This window comes from Anguilla rostrata, chromosome 4 (genome assembly GCF_018555375.3).
Source record: "Anguilla rostrata isolate EN2019 chromosome 4, ASM1855537v3, whole genome shotgun sequence".
In the NCBI taxonomy this organism is placed as follows: Eukaryota; Metazoa; Chordata; class Actinopteri; order Anguilliformes; family Anguillidae; genus Anguilla; species Anguilla rostrata.
The window spans coordinates 31,307,666-31,328,706 of record NC_057936.1 but is presented as its reverse complement, the minus strand read 5'-3'; the positions used below and the strand labels follow the sequence as shown (position 1 = coordinate 31,328,706).

Genomic DNA, 21,041 nt, shown 5'->3' with positions numbered 1-21,041 from the left:
TCATTTATCAGAGTTTCTTAAATTAAATTGTTCTCAAACCTCAGAGTTTAATATTGGCTTCCCTCCAGTTGAAGATGAGTGCAAATTTGATAACAGTTGTTGCTGCTTCACCTGACACTCAATAGCTTTAGAAAGCTCATTTAAACACTATAGTGCTGAAAGTTGCTGGGGAGTATGGCCAGGCAGACTTTAATATTGTCTACTGTGTACACCTTCTGTGTGTATGCCGTTATTGATAATGCTGGAAACAACGAAATAAGTCTAAATTACCTCTCCAAGAAGCACTATAAATGCAAATTGAAATAATGCAAATATTGAAGCATTTACATTAGAGGAGCAGGTTAATTGGAAACGTGAACATTACTGCCTTTTTTTTCTCTTAAAGATGTTCATCAAATGGTTGGTAGTGATCCAAGAAGTGAGGACCCTTTTCGGCAAAGGTCGAATTTCATGCATAATACTCTGCCTTTCACTGCACGGGTCCGCAGGAATTTGCAGTCACGAAAATTCACAGCATTGTTACGATAATGTTCTTTGTGGAATACGATGGGAATGTGGAGAAAAGAAAACAAGTTGTGGCAGAACAAAGTGCATGCCTGGTGAGGTTGTGTGTGGGTTTGCTGCCTCTAATTGCTTTAACCTTGAGAAAAATGGTAGTGGGGCAGGCACACTAGGGCATGGTCATTGGTTTAGAAACCATATTTCTAAAGTCAGTAATAATAAATAATCAAGATGGCGAATAGGTACTGAGACGCTCACAAGATTAAAGCTAGGCAACAGTATTTGTGTAACCCCACATCTCTTCTTGAAGACAAACATTGTCAAGGAATATCAAGAATTCTGTTTTAATGGTTCCAAGTGATTATTTTGTTGTAAAAGTATAACCTTTGAATCATGGGTCACATTTGGCTTGAATTAAAGCTGCATTTTTTTTGGGGGGGGGGGGGACTGGTTATGCTTAATTTGTAGCAACCACAGAAAGTACTGCTGTAAGAGAAATCCGCAGCATTGCCACATCTCCCTCCCAGGAGTGTCACTCTGGCATGTGACAGTGTGTATATGTACTTACAAAAAGTTGCATTTGTTACATTAAACAGTTCCTAAACTAATTTCTCAATTAAATTGTTGTAAAATTTATTCCCACGTGTAACAACAATCTATACTTCTTTAATAGTGCAGTGAAAATAATATTCAAAATAGAATTATTATTATTATCATCATTATTTTTATTATTATTATGAGATACTGCTGCCTCCCATTGCAGTTACTCATTTAATATCATATTTCCCATTAAAAGTTGTGATTTTATCTGGTATTTCAATCATTTTAAAGTCTACGATCCATGTATGAACAAAATTAAGAGCAATAAATAATTTTTTTTTTTATTTAAAAAATAATAGTACACTGTATTTCCTATGACTGTACTATTATGATGCTGTGCAGTACAACAGAAGTAGGCAGGAAATCAGTTGGTACCAAAAAAACTATGAGACTCCAAATTTATACTGTAAATGGTTAAAAGGAATCTGGCTAACAAGACGAGATAACTAGCATCCTGTCATTAATTCTTTTTACATCACTGAACCCTGCATTCAGAAAGGGGTTCAGTTAAGGGAAAATATTACAGTCACCATTTAATAACTATTGGAAACCATATATTGTATACTAAACCATTGAGTCCTATGCCAGAACGGAGCTAAAATACTTTTGGTCATTTATGAATGGCTTCACCAGAGAGGAATAGGAGGCCTTGCCAGCCTTCTTCATCTCTCTGTTCATCGCCACATAATCCATCCACTGGCAAATATTTACAAAGTGCGGTTGCAATAAGTGGGTTTTTGCAGGAAAGCATCTAGGAGCAACCGCATCTCATACCTGCGAGATTCATTGGGCGGGAGTGGTCATGATTTTATTTCCCATCTCAAAGCACTCAACAATATCACCTAGAAATTGGTTCCCTTAAAAATAAATTTGTGAACCCAATTCTGTTATACAGTTTTTGAAATGCAATGTAATGTTACTGAAACCGTTGATAAGCATTACATTTCAAGTGTTAGGCTCTTAGTGTTATTTAAGTGTTAGTTTCACATGTAGTTTGAATGTAATTAGTTGTACATTGTATAGCACAGACTAGTATTTTGTTCATCCTATAATGTTTCACTAAAATTACATTTGTCTTTTAAAAATTTTTAAATTTCATTTACCATGAGCACCACAAGATTTGGGACAGGCTTTTTTTCTCTTCTTGATTTGGCTCTTTACCCCTCAATTTTTGATTTGTAATCAATCAATCAATTCAAATTTTGTTAAAGTGCAGATTCTCAGATTTTATTAAATGGTATTTTTTAAATACATTTTGGTTTCACCGTGGAGAAATTTCAAAGCACCATATTCAGTTACAGCTTTTATTTGCTTTACAGCATAGCTCATGTTTCTGCATCCCCCATTTACACAGACATTTTCAGAGGCACTGTAATGCACTTGTTCAGGGGTTGCATGGCAATATTCCACCTGGGAATCAAACCTGCAGGCAAGTACCCTATAAACATTCATCTAGACAACTATACCACAAGAACAATGTCATTAGCTTGCTTCTACCACCAGTCTACCAGTCTGACACAATGACAGAATGTAGCTTCCAGGATTCTTGTCCGATTTCTGTCCCACTGATAAATGATCCCTCCCACAACTGATAGCATCCCTCATTATAATTTTACCATTACCCCTGATGGATTCTGAGGAATTTGCCATGTTGAAGATGCATTTGGGAATACTATATAAAAGCAGTCTTTGTCAGAAAAAAACAACTGCTAGTGTGTGCAGTGTTCATGTGTGTGAGTTTCCTACACCTTAGCTTTAATAGTACAAATAAGGCTCTTATTAGTGTGACCTGGCACTGGGTCAACATTGTCCTTTGAGAGCCCTCTGACCCAATGAAAATATGGGGCCTCGGGCAGACCTGATGAGTGACAGTCCGGGGGAAAAGGGACCAGCTGGCTGTCACTTCACATTATAGACTATGCAGGTTCAAAATGAGATGACAAGCACTTTCACTGGATGGCCTGCATGATCGTCCATACTCATTACCTTCTCAATTCCAGTAATAACTGACATAGTTCAAAATGGTTTACTTCACCTCAAAAAAAAATATAAAAAATCAATAGCCACTGGCAAACAGTAAATTCCCCATAAGTATAGCAGATATTGGAAACATACCAGCGTTAGCGGGTGAAGTGACATATTCACGTTCTTCACAAGGTCAGCTGTGAGAAGTATGGCCAGCTTGTTGCCCATTATTTTAGAGCCAGTAGGAGTGTGGGTGAAGGAGAATTGAGACCCGTGCAGTCAGAACATCATTATTGCCATTGTTTGTTCCCTTGCCTTATCTCTCTCTCCCAGCTGCTGCAGAGAGAATGCGCAGGTCTGTGAGACAATTCAACTCTGAATCATCTCTCTCCTGACCCAGACATTGACCCCTCGCTCTCCCCAATTAAGCTTTCCAATCGTGCGGTGGGATGGGAGTGGTCTATCAGTGAGAAAGGGTTAGCTTTCATCTTCACTAGTGGTAGCTGGGGGTTTGCCATTTGTGTTCTGCCTCTACAAATTGAGCTCAGAATAGGCAGTTTACTGATATGAGAATTTCAGCTTTGCATGTTTACATATACCCATATTATAGTTTTGTACATAGAAACATGCACGGCAGACAATTTTAAGGTGGCTGCCTTGATGATTTCCCCGTCTCCTTATAGAGAGTATGGAAAATTTGGCAAATAAAAAATTTGGTAATGCCATTTTGGCAGTGGTGGAGTGTAGATGTAGAAAAGAACAGCAGAAGAAGCCAAACAAAATTGTTCATGGTAACAGCTACCACTGTGCATGTGTGCTAAGGACTTGCTATACTATACTATACAAAACAATTTCCCTATATGTATATCTTACTGCTTTGTGTTTATTCACTTATTGTTTTGTTTTTTTTGTAGTGATGGTTAATTTTATTTTTGCCAGCCAGACTTTCTCTCTCCAGGAATGCACTCGCTAGTCCATGTACAGTACATTAATGGAAATTATATGCCCAATTAACATCATTTCAATTCAACTCCCATTTTTTAGGAAAGCACCCTGATATATAGTAATATAGTAACACACATACAAGTTCACAAATGGCTTAATATACAGTAATATGGGAGCTTAATTCAGGCGAGGACATCTCTGTGCAACAAGCTGAAAGGCATCTGTGGAGGGGTGGTGTGTTTAGGGTGCCATCCCTCCATAGCATCTTCATTTGTGCTGCAGGGTGGCAATTAAGACCACATCTAGGTGACACGCACTGCAAAAAGACAGTCAGGTGCTTTTACAAAGTTAACGAAAAAAGAGAAATTGTGACATCTAAGCATAGTTTGACACCTGAACTGTTTGTGTATAGGGAATAAGTTTTCATAAATAAAATATCTTAGCTCCCTTAATCCGTCATGGATCTTACATTTTAATGTTTCAGAAGGTAACGGAACCAAATGGAATCACTTAACTCATTTTTTAAATAAAAATGTCAGATTGAATCCAATAATTCTTTGCTTATGAATTTGGAACATTCCATAATATTATGCAGCACATAAAAGTAAGTGATTTATCAAATACATCCATGAATGTGTCACCCATGCTGCTGCTTAATAGTTTAAATAAAATCCAAAACAGCACCAATCAGAAAGTATTGCTTCCTGTTCTGTCTTTTATAAGAGAAAGAATCCAGAGCCTGACATATTATTGCTTATCAGATTATCAAACTGAAATAAATGCATAAATAATCCATCACAGCACAAACAGAATTGTGTTGGTAGAATTATTCCGGTTATAAAGGCTTATCATTATTCAGAAGGACCATAAAGATCATCATGGCAAACTGATATATATATATATATATATATACATACATGAAGATAACCATCACAGCAGCCAGTTTCCACCTCCTCCATATTAATTATCCCTCTACACATTTTTTCTGCCACAGAAATTGTGTTAATCATGGTTAATCAGTGAATTTTGGCTTAATTAAAAAGTGTGAATAGCTAGGTTTAATGCTTAAAACATCCCATATCTTTCAGTGGCACCATCCATGTAATCATTTAATCAAACATTTCTAATCAGGATCCCTGTGTTTCCCATGCATTGACTTTATTTGGGTGGCTTGCCCAAATAAAATTTCCCCTACCAAAAAAGACTTTTTTGCATGTAGTTGTTTATTTCTGTAAGCAGCACCCACTAATTGCCCCCTCCCCCCCTTGAAGACTGCTTCACATTCCACGCATATTAAAGGATAGTTCAGACCAAATATTTGCAACCTGATGAGCAGCAACTGGCAACGCTTTGCATAAACCTATGGTTTGCAACATTCTAAAACTGATCAGTTCACATCAAAGCGACGAGATGAGACGCTGCTTACGGCAAATATCTAGGACAATATAGTGAAAATTGAGTAAAATAGTAGCGATACTGAGATGCTTGCTGAAGCAGCAGTGCTGCTAATTACAGCAAGGCTTTGTCAGAGCCAAACATCCAGTCCTTGGAGGCAGCCACAAGTGCTTCAGCACCCACTATGCAGAGCGTACGCAAAGTTGTGCAAGGACCTAAATTTACCATTGTTTCTAAATTTCACTCCGCTTTTCTCTGAGCAGAATGTGCACTGAAGGGCTGGTGTCTCAACTGGGATGAGGCTACTCTCCGCGCACTCTAATTAACATATGCTGTTGAGTGCAAACACCACCACCCCCTATGTGCACCATTCACCCCCACCCCCCCTTCCCTTCCTCCACACCACCACTCACGGATAAGAATTTTCTAGGGGAAACACTAGGACTCCTCCAGTGAGTCAGCATCACAATACTTACCTGAAGTTAGGAAATGAATCGACCAAAATGATACTGAATACCAAAGTGTAAGATGAGATGAAAGCTTTATACTCAAGATAACATTAGGCATTGACATTAGCAGATATCCAATGCTTCCTGCTCTACTCACTTGTAACATAAGTAAAAATCTCACTCACAGACACACACAGTTTGCCATAGGTGTTCTCACTTCAGCGTGGGTTTCTCACTCAGTACCTGTAATATTGAGCAGAACCTAACCACTTGCAATCTGGAGTGTGAACTAAAGGCTGTGTAGACTGGTGCATCTGGATAGGAGAAGACCTGGTGGCTCTAAGCACCATTTGTTAGTGCTCATGTGATGCCGCCATGTTTAACCTTCTTCACAAATAGCAGTAGTTACTGGATCTGTTTAATGTAGGTTGAGGGTAGCTTTTTAAGATATAAAATAGACTAAAGAAGAAAAGGTCAAAAAGTCTTCTTCCACAACCCATCACAGGGCTTCTTTGTTTTGAAAAAACACCCTTCGATTTAACACTGACTTAACAGCTGTTTACAGTACGTGGTTGGTTTTTTCTGTTCTGGGATCAGGGCTCTATGCTGATGTATTTTTCTTGTCATTAGATCCATGTAACAAAATGGCCATAAAAAAATTTCCAACTGAACCTCTCCATTCAGTATACTCCTGCCAGCCGAGTGTCCCATCCCTCCAAGCTCCCGACAGCTCTTCACTGTTCCTGTTCTCCGATGGTGGAATAACCAACCCCAATCAGAAAGGAAGGTATCTTCACTTTCTATTTACATCTAAAAACTCACAATTTCAAATGACACCACTGTAAATGTTTATATTTAACTCAAAGCTATATCTAAAAAAAATAAATAAATAAAAAAACATTTTATGATTACAGTGATACTGCATTAGCTTGCATTTGAAATTTGGATTTAATCTGGATTTCATGTGAACACAAGCGCACAGTATCTTACCAATTATCCACACATATTTAATGTTACATAATACACAATGGAGAAGCCTACTGAATTACAGCCAATTTTATTGCCATTAACACATCATTTACTTAATTAAAGGAAGCAAATCACCATGCTCCCTGTGTCAAATTACTCCTCAAAGGAGTTCATTGTGTCCTACTAATTATTTAATTAGAATGTTAAAATGGGGGGAATGTTTAGGGTTGTAATTTGTACACAGCTCACCTGATATGGACCTTAAAAAAATATATAGCTGACAGACTGAACTTTAAACTCATATTTCTTTTTATTTAAAATCCAATGTGATGGAGTATAGAGCCAAAACAACGGCAAAAACAACAAAATATATACAGGTACACGCACGCACAGGCCACTTTAGTAGGTACACCTATCTAGTACTGATTAGGACTACCTAATGGCTCCAGAACAGCCTTAATCCTTTGAAGATTCAACAAGGTGCTGGAAACATTCCTCAGGGATTTTCCATGCTGACTTAAGGGCATCACGCTATTCCACACAATTCCTGAAGATCTTCCCAAACGTGATCTACTGAATTCAGTTTTGGAAATTGTGCAGGCCATTGGAGGGAACTGAAGTCACTGTCATGTTTATGGTACCAGCTTGAGAAGATGCTTGCTTTGTGACATTGTGCATTATCCAAAGTATCCATCCAAAAAAGGGTACAAGTAATGCTCTGGCATTCAAATGATGCTCAACTTGTATTACAGGACCTAACTTGTGCCAAGAAAACATTACACTTACCATTACACCACCAGCAGCCTGCACCATTGACACGAGGCAGGATGGATCCATGAATTCAACCCATTTACACCTAGTTCTGAAAGTTAGGCCTCCAGAAAGCATTCATCTTCCGGCATATTTCACATTTTGTCCCACTGCACCTTAAAATTTTAATGCATAGAAATGTTGTTTTCCCCCTTCGCCAACCCAATGCATTCAGCAAATTTATGACAATGTATTCTTTAGCCAACTTTGTTTTCTAAAAAGAAAAAAAAGAGAGAGCATTTCATTTCTCATTTAAAAAAGCATTCAGCCCCCAGAGTCAATATTTTGGAAATATGCCTGAGAAGACTTGTTCCCAAAGGCCTGTCTATATGTTATTTGCATATTTAGATGTTGGCCTTTCTGATCGTTCCATCATGTCATTTTGCTCCAACTGTAGTTGAAGAGTGTTGGTGTTTTTCAGATCAGCAATTTTTCATACATTCAGTAGAATTTAAGTCTTTGATAGAACAGTTTCTCATCAGCCAATCTGCAACTCATTGTTTGTCTTGTCAGAGCACTGGCTAAGAGGCCCACTACAATTGCCCTTGTCATCTGGATGCTCAGTTTGATAGGACAGCGTAAACCTGGTAGTGTTTTGGTTGTGCTATATTTCTTCTGTTTAGTTACAATGGTTTTAATAGTGCTTCTCGGAAGTCAACCTTTAATAACCTCCTGCTTTTTGCCTCCCAACAATTTCATCACAAACTTCTACAGGCAGTCCACCAGTCTTCATGACAACAAGTGATGTGATATGTTGTTTCAGTTGTGACGATCACAGTCAGTGATATTAATTCTGCAATTATGCATTGAACACAGGTGCTTTCAAAATCAACACAGGTCAACCTTGCTAACACATGCAGTGTAATCTCTCAAGAGAACAGAAGCACCTGGCTCAGTTCACGTAGTTAATTCATAAGGGGTGAATACTCATCAATTAGGGTTTTCAGGGTTTTATTTTTAAGATAATTTGAAGGAATCCATATTCTTAGTTTCATTTTGAAATTATAGAAGATTATTTATATCGGAGTAGAAATAAATTCTGATTTAGAAATGTATTTAATTTGGGTTTGCGACAGAAATTTCTCAAATGAGAAATAATTAATGGGGGGATGAAAACTTTGTGAAGGCACTGTGTATCCAATAAACCGGTTTTCCCAGCGGGCCTTGTTATTGTGAAGATTTGTCTATGCAATGTCTATCACTGTGGGGCTCCAGGGAGGTTGTAATCCTCTCAGAGGAAGGGCATGCTAGTCTGCACTCTCCCAAATGACTGGAAGACTTTGCAGCAGAAAAGCACAACAATTACAATTGGGCATTCCAAGTTGTGAAAAGAAAAACAGGAATATAAAAATCTAAAATGAGATATGCGCTATTGTTCTACAACCTGTAACAACAGTGCATAGGCAGAGCTAATTACATCTCTGAATAACAAATCCCGCTCTTGGCAGCCTACTTGATGGTTCTTTTAATAACTGCAGTCTCCAGCCGATCTTAAGCACACTTGTGGCCGTGCAAATGCAGAAGTGGAAATATCATCACAATGGTTTGGAGGAAGCCAATGCAGTTGTTGGATTATATTGATGAACTTGTTCAAAGTATATCCAATAAGAACTTCTTACAATCAATTTGATCTGAGCAGAAGACCAAGACAAGAGACTTGTTTAACCCAACAGGTTCTTACTGATTTTGCATGCACACACTCAAAATGACCCTCACTTGACCCTTTGTTCTTTATGCTACAATCCCTTTTTGACTGTAAATAACAGAAAATAAACTACATGAATTGAAAAAGATGGCATGTGTTCTGATATTTGCAAAACAGCAGTAATGTAAGAAACTGCTTTTTTTTTTTTTTACTTTCTTGGAATTCTCAACATTATTTATTTGGAAAACCCAGTCACATCCATGCTGCAATCTGGGAGAGTATAATAAATGTAAATGTAAAGTGTGTAGAGAAGCATGCACTCTCCTCTAAAGCATATGATGGTTGCAAAGTACTTTTCACACTGCAGCCCTCTCGCAAAGCCTGAACGAACATGAATCATTTACTGACGAAAACTAGGAAATGCGACCACATTACACCAGTTCTAAATCCTTACACTGGCTACCAGTCACTCAGAGAACTGATTTAAAAATTTTGCTGCTTGTCTACAAATCACTCCATGGCTCTGGGCCCAAATACATCTGACATGCTTGTGCCATATAAACCTTCTAGGATCCTTAGGACATCTGGGGCCTATTGGCTGTCGGTGAAGCCGCATTTTGTTATCATGCAACACAGACCTGGAATAACCTCCCAGATGATATTAGACAAGCCCCGACTCGAACCACTTTTTAAGTCAAAGCTAAAAACGTTCCTATTTTACACTGCCTACTCTACCCTGTAATGGCTAAAAACTTATATTTTCAGCTTAGCTTTTAAATAGCCTTCATTTTAAATTGTTTTTGTTCAGGATCCAAACTCTTTTATCTTATTACTTCACTTGATTTGAAATGCACTAGTTTACTTTAAGTATTTTTTTTTTTTGTATCTCTTTTCTGTACTTTTGTCATTTTTAATAGTAAATCTTTTACCTTTACTGTATTTTTTTTTTTACTCTGTAAAGCACTTTGAATTGCCCCAGTGTATGAAATATGCTATACAAATAAAGCTGCCTTGCAATACACCAATTCCGCATTATTGACCACAGTTGACACTGCATGACTAACTTTACAGTCCATCAAAGCATTAGAGCTGTGCCTTAACAATTAACCACTCAGCAGCCACTTCAAAGAGTGGCTGTGCTAGCTCATGGAATTTTGCATATTTGGAACGCAGAACATAACACAAATTTGCTTGCATTCTGATAAATGTTTTTTTGCCATAAGATACCAACTCACAATAACAACAGAATAAATGTATTCATATGTCATTCATAGTTTTATTATGACACTTGTAGCAGAAGAGAGATGAAAGGTAAATAACATTTTGCCATTCTGATTAAAAGACACTTTTTTTAACACAGAGGCTAATGGTATTAAAAACCCCAGGAGCAATGTATGTTTTAATTTACTCAGGTTGAACAAGCTATCTAGTGCCGCATCTTGTTTTTGACTTCTCAAACTAAGTACTTTCTCTTTGAATCTTGCAATGCTACCACCCAGTTTAAATATTATGATCAATAAACAGCAATCTCAGACAATGAAAGATGACTGGCTGAAAGAAACGGGGGTAATTATTTTGTTGTGGTCAAGTCTGGGTCACCCGTTGCAATCAAACAAATTCAGAATATCAGCATTTATAGTTTACAGCGTATATTTTTTCTGCATTCTTCCCTTTTCTTTTTGCAGAATCCTGTGTTAACATGACCACTGTTTAATGTTTAATTTCACATAAACCATGTGATAACTTCTTTAATTAAAGAGAAATATTGTGCATGTAATGAAAATAAGTAGTTTTTGAGGGCGTATTTTCTCATGTTTTCACATGAGTTGTTACATGAAAGTAATAAATTGACTGCGGACCACAAAGTGCAGTTCTCTCACTGACTGACTAATAGGCTATATAAATTCTGCTCTTCTACATTAACTTTAGCCAAGCCTGGCTTTCAGTTCAGTGATAATAACATGAGTACGCTATCTCTTGATATTCTGAACCTGCCCATACTGCAGTAGCAGTCACTATCTCCCCACAGAGGTCATTTTTACTGGAGCTGTTAATGCCATTTCATGAATTCCTGAAACTCTTGCAGTTTCTTCACTGACCCCAGAGCTATAGATGAGTAGTGCAAGGGTCACTGGGTCCAGCCTGCTCTGCTGCAGATTTATGGTAGAAATAAAAGTAAGTGGCATAGAGGGTTCACATCCATATGTCTATCACATTCATTTATGGCGGATTCCAGTTTACAGAATTGAGAGGTCTCCTACTGTTAACTACAAGAAAGTACAATGCAATAATTAGATAACTGAGTGGAAAGTTTTTTTTTCTTTTATGGACCATTCCAACACAGGAATTTTTAGAGTATTCATTTACTTGTCTCTGCATAAAGACAGCTTATTTGAATCCTTGTTAAGGAATGACAGCTTGACAATTAAAGTCAATTAAATCAACCATTCAAATCCCTACGCAATAATTTGTTTAATTGTAGAACATTTCAATGCAAGTTAATAAAAGCCATTGAGTTGCATTGTTCAGTTCTGTGATGTACAATTTTGACTATCCCTGGACTTTGATCATTCCATTGCCTGTACTCCGGTGGATTCATAAAGATCAGAAGGCTGTGGACACAATTGAAAAGACCAATTGTCCCATAGCCTGGAGCTTACCATGGGATAGTCTCACAACCCCCACCCAACACTCATTCAAACCCCCTGGGGAAGACCACCTCCGGTACAAACGGTGGAAGCCTGGGCTGAGAAATGCAGATTATGGATTAAAAGAAAGCATTATATTTATGTGCATGTAAATAACTGTAGACGATATAATAAATGTGTTGGACTGTGCATAATATCAAGTGAAATGCAGGAGATTTGTGTTATATAGACAGGCACACTAAGCTGTTATGGGGTGGTATATGAAGATTATGATCCCAAGTATGTATGGAGGGGAAAGTAAAATATTTATACATAGAGATATCCCTACATAAGTGTCTGGATCATAGGAGGACCACCGTGTGGACCTCCACAGAAACGTATCGGTAAAATCATAAGACCCCATTCAATGTCCAAAGTATCGTATCACTGTCGCTAGATTGCAATAGTTCCCCTGTGTCTTCAGGGGAGGTCGAGTATACCTCCTGGAGGAGAGCAGGGGGTCTCTTGTTGGTGGGGATTCCTGTCCAGACCTTATTTGGGTATACACTGGGAAGTGTATAATGTGGAAGGCTAGCTCAGGATTGCATTTAAGGGAAGTCCAAAGAAACATTTGGGGAAACTCTGCTTAAGAGTTCTCTGGTATCATAGTCATAATTTAGGAGAATCTGCTTTATGGTTCTCCTGATACCAGCCATCATTTGGGAGAATCTGTGTAACAGTTCTCCTGGTACTATAGTCAAGTCTGTACAGTTATAAACCCCACAAGAGCTGGTGCATATGTTCTTAGGCAAGAGTGTTCCAGACACTGTATACCTGAATTTTGGAGTCAGCCGTCACACCTCACTCACAGCTAGGTACAAGTTGCAAGATACCTCTGCATTTTAACATTAGATTCAACATTAGAAGGGACCTCTGAGTATTGAGTAAAGTTTCAAACCTCTGAGTTCCTAGCAGTAGATTATAGGTCAAAGGCCTCTGAATACTGAGTTACTGTAGGTAACAAGTTTAAGGACCTCTGAGTTTCGATTAACAGATTCAGTCACAAGACCTCTGAGTTTCTAGTAATAAATTCTGTCTCAAGACCTGAGTACCAACCAGATAACAAGTCTGAAGACCTCTAAGTTTCTCATAAATCAAAAATGTTTTTTAGGGACCATAATGATTTCTTTGCACAATAGGTTGAATGGACGACCATTGCTTACCCACAGCCATCATTCCAAACCTCTCCAACACTGCAGAGACTAACTAACATGCAACCACGCCATACCTATACCTGTACACGTCCTTTCCACCCTTGGCTTTCAGGCCACAGGGACCTTCCGACGAGAACTTGCCAATAGATCCAGCATATCAGAGATTTTGTTAAGCTGCATCTTGCTTGCGGTCCTGTGGGGCATCATTCATCTGGCTCCAGGACACATTCAGTTTCCCTACCACGCTGGAGGCCAGGAAGAACAAGCATTTTCCCTGGGTGGATTCCCAAACTTCACTGGGGCAATAGACTGCACAAATGTTAGCTTACAGCATGTACAAATCATTTGCAATGCCTTATGGCACTGCTGAATGTTGTTGCCCGATTGACAGTATCCACCCATGATTACCTTCATTCTGCAAAACAGCAGCGTGGGAAACACAGGCTGTGAGTAACAGCTGGCTCCTAGGTGAGTACTATTTTGGGAGAGTTAAACATTATCAAAATACATTATCTAAAATTCACACATCCCTCTCACAGATGATCAGGGCTAACCCCTAAGAACGCGGCTTCTCACACCACTAAACAATACCCAGACAGGACAAGAGATGTGCTTTAACACCCTGCATGACTATGCAAGGTCCGTTGTGGAGTGCTGAATTGGCATAAAATCAAGGATAAGTGGCTTTGCCTGGATGCAGCAGGTGGGACACTGTTGTACAAGCCAGAAAAGGCTCCTTTAACTCCAGTGCAAGAAAGTAAGGGGTGTAGTGCAGCAGAAGAGCTATGGTGTTAGTATCATTAGAGACAATATCAAACATCTCACATGCCTCCACTGGAACTGCTCACTTCACATGCAGAATGAGGTATGTATCTGCCTCTTCAACCCAGCTTGTTAAATCAGAAATATCTAAAGTACTTAGAGCACGGTGTAGTTGAGTTGGGAGTACCTCATCATTGCCACCAATGCAGCTGACCACTACACTCCTGATATCAGGGCTTGCTATGACATCCCAGATCAACAGACCTTGCTCGCTGCTCCTTGAGGCCAAACATTTATGAAACTGCAGGGGGATGGGGCTGTTTGCTGTAACACCAATGGGGCCAAGCGGTGTCATGACACAGATGTTTCCCTTCTTTCAGTGAGAGCTAGGAGTCTAGGGCGACATGCATCATTCCTGGCCACTGACACACTTACGCTACTGAGCATATGGCAGCCTTCACCGCCTCACCACATGTATCAAATGTGTCTGACTTATAAGCACTGTTTATTACATTATACACAAAGACTCTGGAGTCATTTTGATACACTTATCAAAGTGTATCAAATCTAGTGACAACCTTCTGTCGGATATCGGCAGCTTGTTTGATACGTTCACGATCACGGTTATGTTTCTGCCACTTTTGACATATGATGCATTTCTCTGGCTCATATTCACCATCAGGAGATCCTTAGACCAGGTATATTCCCAGGGAATTCAGCTCAGAAGTGCTCTTAGTCCAAGTTAGTAGGACTTGTCACTGAATGTCAAACAGTAGCTAAAACAGATCAATCACTGGCTCTTGCTCCTCTGGTTTTATTCTATAATAATATGTTACTGTATTCAGGGTTTAATGTTAACAGTTGATCAAGTGTCCAGGGTAAGTAAAGCCATGTGTCAGGCAAGTACAACCACCCAATGACTTGCCCGATACAATTCAAAGCAAATTCACCATTTCAGTTTGCAAAATGTACGGTTTCTGTTTGGTTATGTGTGCCCCGCCTGCAAGCAAGCACAGCAGAGTGTGTGAGGCGTGTTTGTATATAAAAGAAAGAGGCATTTCCAAGTGGGTCCGGACTGACCAATCATAGCATAAGAAGAGCAAGACTCTTGAACAATAGCTAGCTATCTGTCACTGGGGTATGCAGGGTAGAAAATTTCTGTGATGAGACAAATTATCAGAGTTACAGATTGCCACCAATTTTGAATGGCGAATGTGAAAGACCCAAAAGTCATATACAAACAAAAACTTTCGCAAGCATTTCTTCAGTCTAGGAAACAATACATCTGGGTTGAGAATGACCCAACGATCCCCACTATGCACTATGTTCTCTATGTAAACAATATCCCAATAAAGCAGGCAAGTCCAGTTGATTCTACTGTAAGGCTGTTCACAGAAGTCTGCCTCTTATCAGACCCCAAAGAAAACAGACTGTTTACTGTGCTGACAGGGAGTCAGCAAGTATGATTAAGAGATAGTGTTCAGTTGCAAAACATTCAATTGGAGTCAGAATTTTGTAAACCTTAGGTTCTCCATAATACAGTGTAATCGTGTCTCAGGTACAAAGGTTAACCCAGTGCGATATGCTTACAGAGATGGCACAAGTGTATTTTTCAATAAAATAAAATGTTTAATGTTACAGCAGCTCTGTTGCTCAGCAACTTCTACATTTTTCATGTAGAAATCTTGTTTGGGCAAGTATATTTCCAACCTACTTGCCTGACTGGCCAAGTGAAAAAAATAAAAAATCTGTTGAACCGACTGTTGTACTAAATTGTTTAATTTAATACATTGTGATATAGTTTTTACCTAATCGTTTTGTAAAGTGTCTTTGGGTTTCATGAAAAGTGCTATATTCAATAAAATCTGTATTATAAATCTTAAAAACTTATACCATTTGTTAGGGGGTGTTATGGGCAGGGCAACTGTGGCTTGAAAGTTGATTTTTTGAAAGTTACAGACAGATGGTTTGTTTAAAGTTACTTACTTTCATTACTTTTCATTTTCACTTCCCCAACTGTGTTTCCTGTGGTGAGATAATGAGCAGGCAAGATTATAGTACAGTTATGGTTCATGGGGAGTTACAATAAAGTCTTTCTTCTCCTTTATGGAAATATGCTTTGATGTGTGTACACAAATGTGGAACCTTGGCTGATCTTGGCTGTTCAGTGTCATCCCCAGGGCAGCATCCAAAATCCATACACCCATTAGAGTAGTGAAACTTCACAGGAAACAACTGTTTGACCACTCTTAGGTAATGAAAACCGTCCTTGATCTTGACCTAAGTTAATCTCTCACTTTTATTACAGCATAAAATTACATCGGTCTTAATGCACATATAGAAAGCCATCAAAATGGATGAAACCTGGGAGCAGATGGCAGCAGTATGCCAATTTCTTATTTCACTGGATATGGGTGATTACATTTTACCTTAATGTTGAACTTAGAGGGTGATATTGACCTAAAATCATCTGGAAACCCTCAAATTAATTTAGCACTATCAAAAAAAACCCAATAGACTCAAATTTCAATATCTGAGCTATAGGAGCCAAGATATTGCAATTAGACATTTTCAAGCTGGCAGATGTTGGCCAACTTGGATTTGAAGGTCACAATGACCTTAAAACTGCAACATAAGGTCAGAAATGGTTTCCGTGCCTTGAAATCAGCTAGGTAAGACCCCTCATTTGTGTTCCTAGAACCACTAGTTATGAAAAATGTTTCCAGAAGAAACTGACAAGACCAAAAAATAACAGGATAACTGATAACTATTTATTTAATGGGTATTTCACTTTGGTATAACAATTAATTTTGTGGAGCCACCTCTTAGTATTTTCATATCATGAATACTAGTACCATCAGCTGTCCTACCTGACCAGTAACCTTGCAACAATTAATAGTTTTTAAGCATAAACTAACGACAGAGGATGATACAAAATGCAATGATTTTTCTTAAAGGTAATCTTTTGTGAGCTGATATCTAAGCTGTTTTCAGGGTTAGGTCAGCTATAATGAAACTATTTTCAGATAGGCTACTGTGTAATACAAGCCATATTTAGATCTATTTTTGTGATGACACAGGCCTACACAACTACTGTACTTGATGGATTAGCTGTAGGTGTGTAACGTGTTAGTTATAGCTAGCTAATGCTATTTATAGCTATTTAAAACAGATAGCTATTCCCCTGTGTGAGGATTTCCAAAATATGATTGATATACATTTAAGGAACATTCTTTTAAAAATAGAAAACAGGCCCACAAGTGACCAATTGTGGTAGGTGAGAACGATTTCAGGCGATCAGGCGAAGTTCACATCAGGTCTTTCATCTGGCTATTGCACCATGTTCCATGATTAACTATTTCAGATGCCTTTTTGAATTTTTTATTTATTTTTTTCTCCATAGAAAATTCTACCGAAAGGCCACCCGATGAAGTGGCTAGTAAGAGTGAACCCCCCCCCCCCCCTTTTCATGACACTTGTTACATGTTGCCCCATCCCAGCACTTTTTGGTAATTTGTATTTGTCCTAATACTGTAGCTTATTCTTCTGCCTAGTTGGCTTTGTAGAGGTTAGGTCAGAATAGTGTTCACTGGGTGAACTGTGTTCTTGGCTAGAAATAGCTGTACAAAATAAGTATTGTACCTTACTGAACCTGTGTTTAGCAGTTGTCTATGACCATGAAATGCACTTTTTGTACGTCGCTTTGGATAAAAGCGTCTGCCAAATAAATGTAATGTAATGAGTGAATGAGTTACATGCCACTGCAAAATTCGACCAGCATTTGGCGGGTATTAATGATAATTATTGGAAAGGAGATGGATAGTTGTCAGGTGCATATTCACTTATACCTGTGTAGGTGGTCTGTGTTAAATAAAGCAGAGTACTAGTAAAAACAAATCAGCTTGTCATAGTGTACAGAAAATCATAAAATCTCTACTGGCAGGGGGGTACTCATTTACTCACATAAACGGTCCCACTGCTAGTTTGCACAATACCTCTGAAGAAAACATTAAATACACAAATAATACAACCCCTCTGCCTGTATCTCTCCCCCCTCTCAGATTCAGTTTGTCCTAGCCCATTTAATGTTTTTCAGAGCTCACACTGCCTTTGGGTTTGGATCAGGTCCAGTTGACCCCTGTCACACTTCATTACATTCCATGTCAGGCTTCAAAATGGTCATTACCCATCCCTACAGTCTACTGTAGATGCAAACAGTCATCACATTTTCCAGAAGGAAGTGAAGCTAAAGGTTTTGCATTTGCAATTAAGTCCATTAACATTGACTAAGAAATTAAGTAAATTAGTTTATTGTACTGGTAAAGGGGAAGCAATGTGAGTGCAGATTTAGTTAATGCTGTATTGCAATATCACCTCTTTCGGTTTATGTGGCTCTTGGTGGTTTACTAGAAGGCCACAGTTCACATTTGTAGCGCATCCATTTTTTTCCCCAGTTGTCCTCAAAATTCAGTATCAGTCCCTGGAATAGTCTAGTAAGGCTTCTGATGAACGTACATTTTCTACCTGTATTGGAGCCATTTTAAGATTGTGAATCTAAAGAGTCCATTTTCTGTACAACATTAGGGAGAAGCCTTGTGAACAGGGTGCAAAACAATTGCTCAGCTTCACACACTGACACTCTACAACTGTGGAGCCAGCAATAGATACAAAGATAATGGCCAGGGTGCTGCTGCTTCAGAAAACATTACAGCACTACATCTGTGATCAATGCATCCAGAAGGGAGCGATGCATCACGCTCTCATTGATCAGAGGGCTTTCAAGAAGAAGCAGAGAAATTTCTGGAGCACAAGTAGCTCTTTGGTTATGAGATTTATAGAAACATAGCCTGGGTGATCTGGAGACTTATTGACCACATTAGTCAGTTTCCTGGCCAAAATGTACAAATGTGATTAATGGTTTGCACAGAGATATAACAAATTAATTGTGGGCAGTGTAAAATAAAGCAGGCATGAGAGATATTTGCAGAGTAATAAACCAGTCTTAATAACAGAGATTAAAATAGAGATCATTACAGTATGACTGATTAAGTCTTTATAACCATCTGTGTGTCTTGAAGAGTGTTTTATACAATTCGAAAATATAAACTGTATTACAATTCCTAATTTACTGTAACCTGCCTGATTCAGAAGTTTGGGTCACATCTGCTCCCCAATCTCTTGCTGTGTGTGCGCCGAGTATTTTAAATTAATGTTAAATTATAGTTTTCGAGAAGAGGGGTGGGACACAGAGACCAACATAGAAAATCAGTGAAAAGACCACCCCCTGGTGGCGAAAATAGAAAATTTTAGATTGTCATTGAGATGTGTCATTGAGCCTGTTTTTAATTCATATAACTGAAAGACCAAACAAATGTGGGAATATTGTACACTGGTCTATTCTAATTTTCAGTTTGTCTTGTGGAAACTTAACTGTGCAGTACAGTATATTTAAACTACAGTTCAACTCTTTATTCTACACTTAGCCAAAGCAACTCTCAAACTTGGATGTGTTCCAGTGAAATGTGAAAAATCATAATTTCCTCGTATAATCTTATTCATCATATTATACAAATTGTTTTCAATTAGCCTGTTACCAATTATCATAAACAATAAATGTATATTCTTTATTTATAAACCGTTGTCGTGTCCATGTTATTTCAATAAGTTGGGCTCTGACATCAAATTCGGATTGGTTATTGAACTCCATTCATATGAGTAAACCTCACTACAACACCATGCTGTTCCATCCACACTATGTGAATGCCTAACCTACAGTACATCTCGTAAGGATGTGCAGATATTACATTATCTCCGTTTGGCTAAAAATAAATTTAAAACTATTTATTCAGAGAGAAGACGACAAGTGAGTGAGGATTAATCCGGAAGTTGTAAATGAGAAAATGCCAGCTTTCTAGCCTCATGTACATAGGCAAAGCAACAGCTGCATCAGAGTCATGATGTAACACTGACATGTCATTCTAAATTAAGTTTAAGAACAGGCACTATAACAGGCAACAACAGGTTGAAGCAATCTTCATTGATTTGGGCTTTCTTCTGCTCGGTCTTTCACAACTGTCCTGGATCACTCCTTCAAGGACTCAGGTTTATTACCTCCACAGGGACATATGAATGCACATTAAGTATGTACGGGGCCATGTGCTAGCAGTGTCTAAGACCAGTATTGGCATACACGTTAGACTTTGTGTACTTACAAGGGTATGTTACAGGCCTTACAGATCGACAAGGCATATTCAGTAGGTTAGACATGTTTTAAAGACAACCAACACAATGGAACTCATCCTTTATTTTCGTGAAAAATACAAGATGCTTAGTTTCCTGAAGTGTCTTGCTTTTTGGCCACAAACCCCACAAAGCCATAAAGGTTGCAGATCAGAAACTTTTGTAAGTATCTAAATAGGCTTTATTATGAATTGAAAATTGCGGCAGGCGTGCATTATGGACATAGGCCTAATTATTTGTTCATACAGTATATGGTCTATGGAACAAGAAAAACCTAACCAGACATTTGCAAAACTGTGTGGCGGCCAACAAAAACGTTTTTCTAGACCGTTTTTCTTACTCCTGGTCAGGGTCACGGCTGGAGTCTATCCCAGCATACATTGGGTGAAAGGCAGGAATAGGCCTACGCCCTGGACAGGTCACCAGTCCATCACAGGGCCTACACTCCAGTCATTCTCCAAGGACAAACTCTCCAGTTAAGCTAACCTGCATGTCTTTGGACTGTGGGAGGAAATCCAAGCGGACACAAGGAGAACATGCAAGCCGCACACAGACAGGCCCTCGGCAGGGTACCAAACAAAGTATTCTTGTTGTGCGGCCATGCACTGCTCCATCGTGCCAACCAAATGCAATAACAACAATAACGATAACATTTAAAAGATAACACAAAAATGTTAACTGTTCCTTTAAAATTTTCCAGTTGTGATCCTGGATATTTATAGTTTGGTGGGGGAAGGTGAAGCCCTTTAGATTGAAATCTTGTGACATCCTCAGAGCCACAAGGCTAATTTCCCCTGATAGGAAAGTCAATAAAAACTCCTCTGACCTTGGGAAAGATCCCTCTCCCCCTGCAGCATCACCAAAGTTTTGATCACAGGAGACCATTGCCATGGCTTCAGCAAATCCCTAGAAAGAGAAG

The 21,041-nt window shown here is 38.7% G+C and overlaps 1 long non-coding RNA gene across 2 annotated transcripts in view; it reads right to left on the bottom strand.

Annotated features, from left to right (window-relative positions):
• The window catches only part of LOC135253224 (uncharacterized), an 80,791-nt gene that overhangs the window by 58,007 nt on the left and 1,743 nt on the right, over nucleotides 1-21,041 (bottom strand). For both annotated transcript variants that reach the window (XR_010329559.1, XR_010329560.1), the window contains exon 2: nucleotides 20,949-21,028. This is a non-coding gene — a long non-coding RNA (uncharacterized LOC135253224). The remainder of the gene's footprint in view (nucleotides 1-20,948; nucleotides 21,029-21,041) is intronic.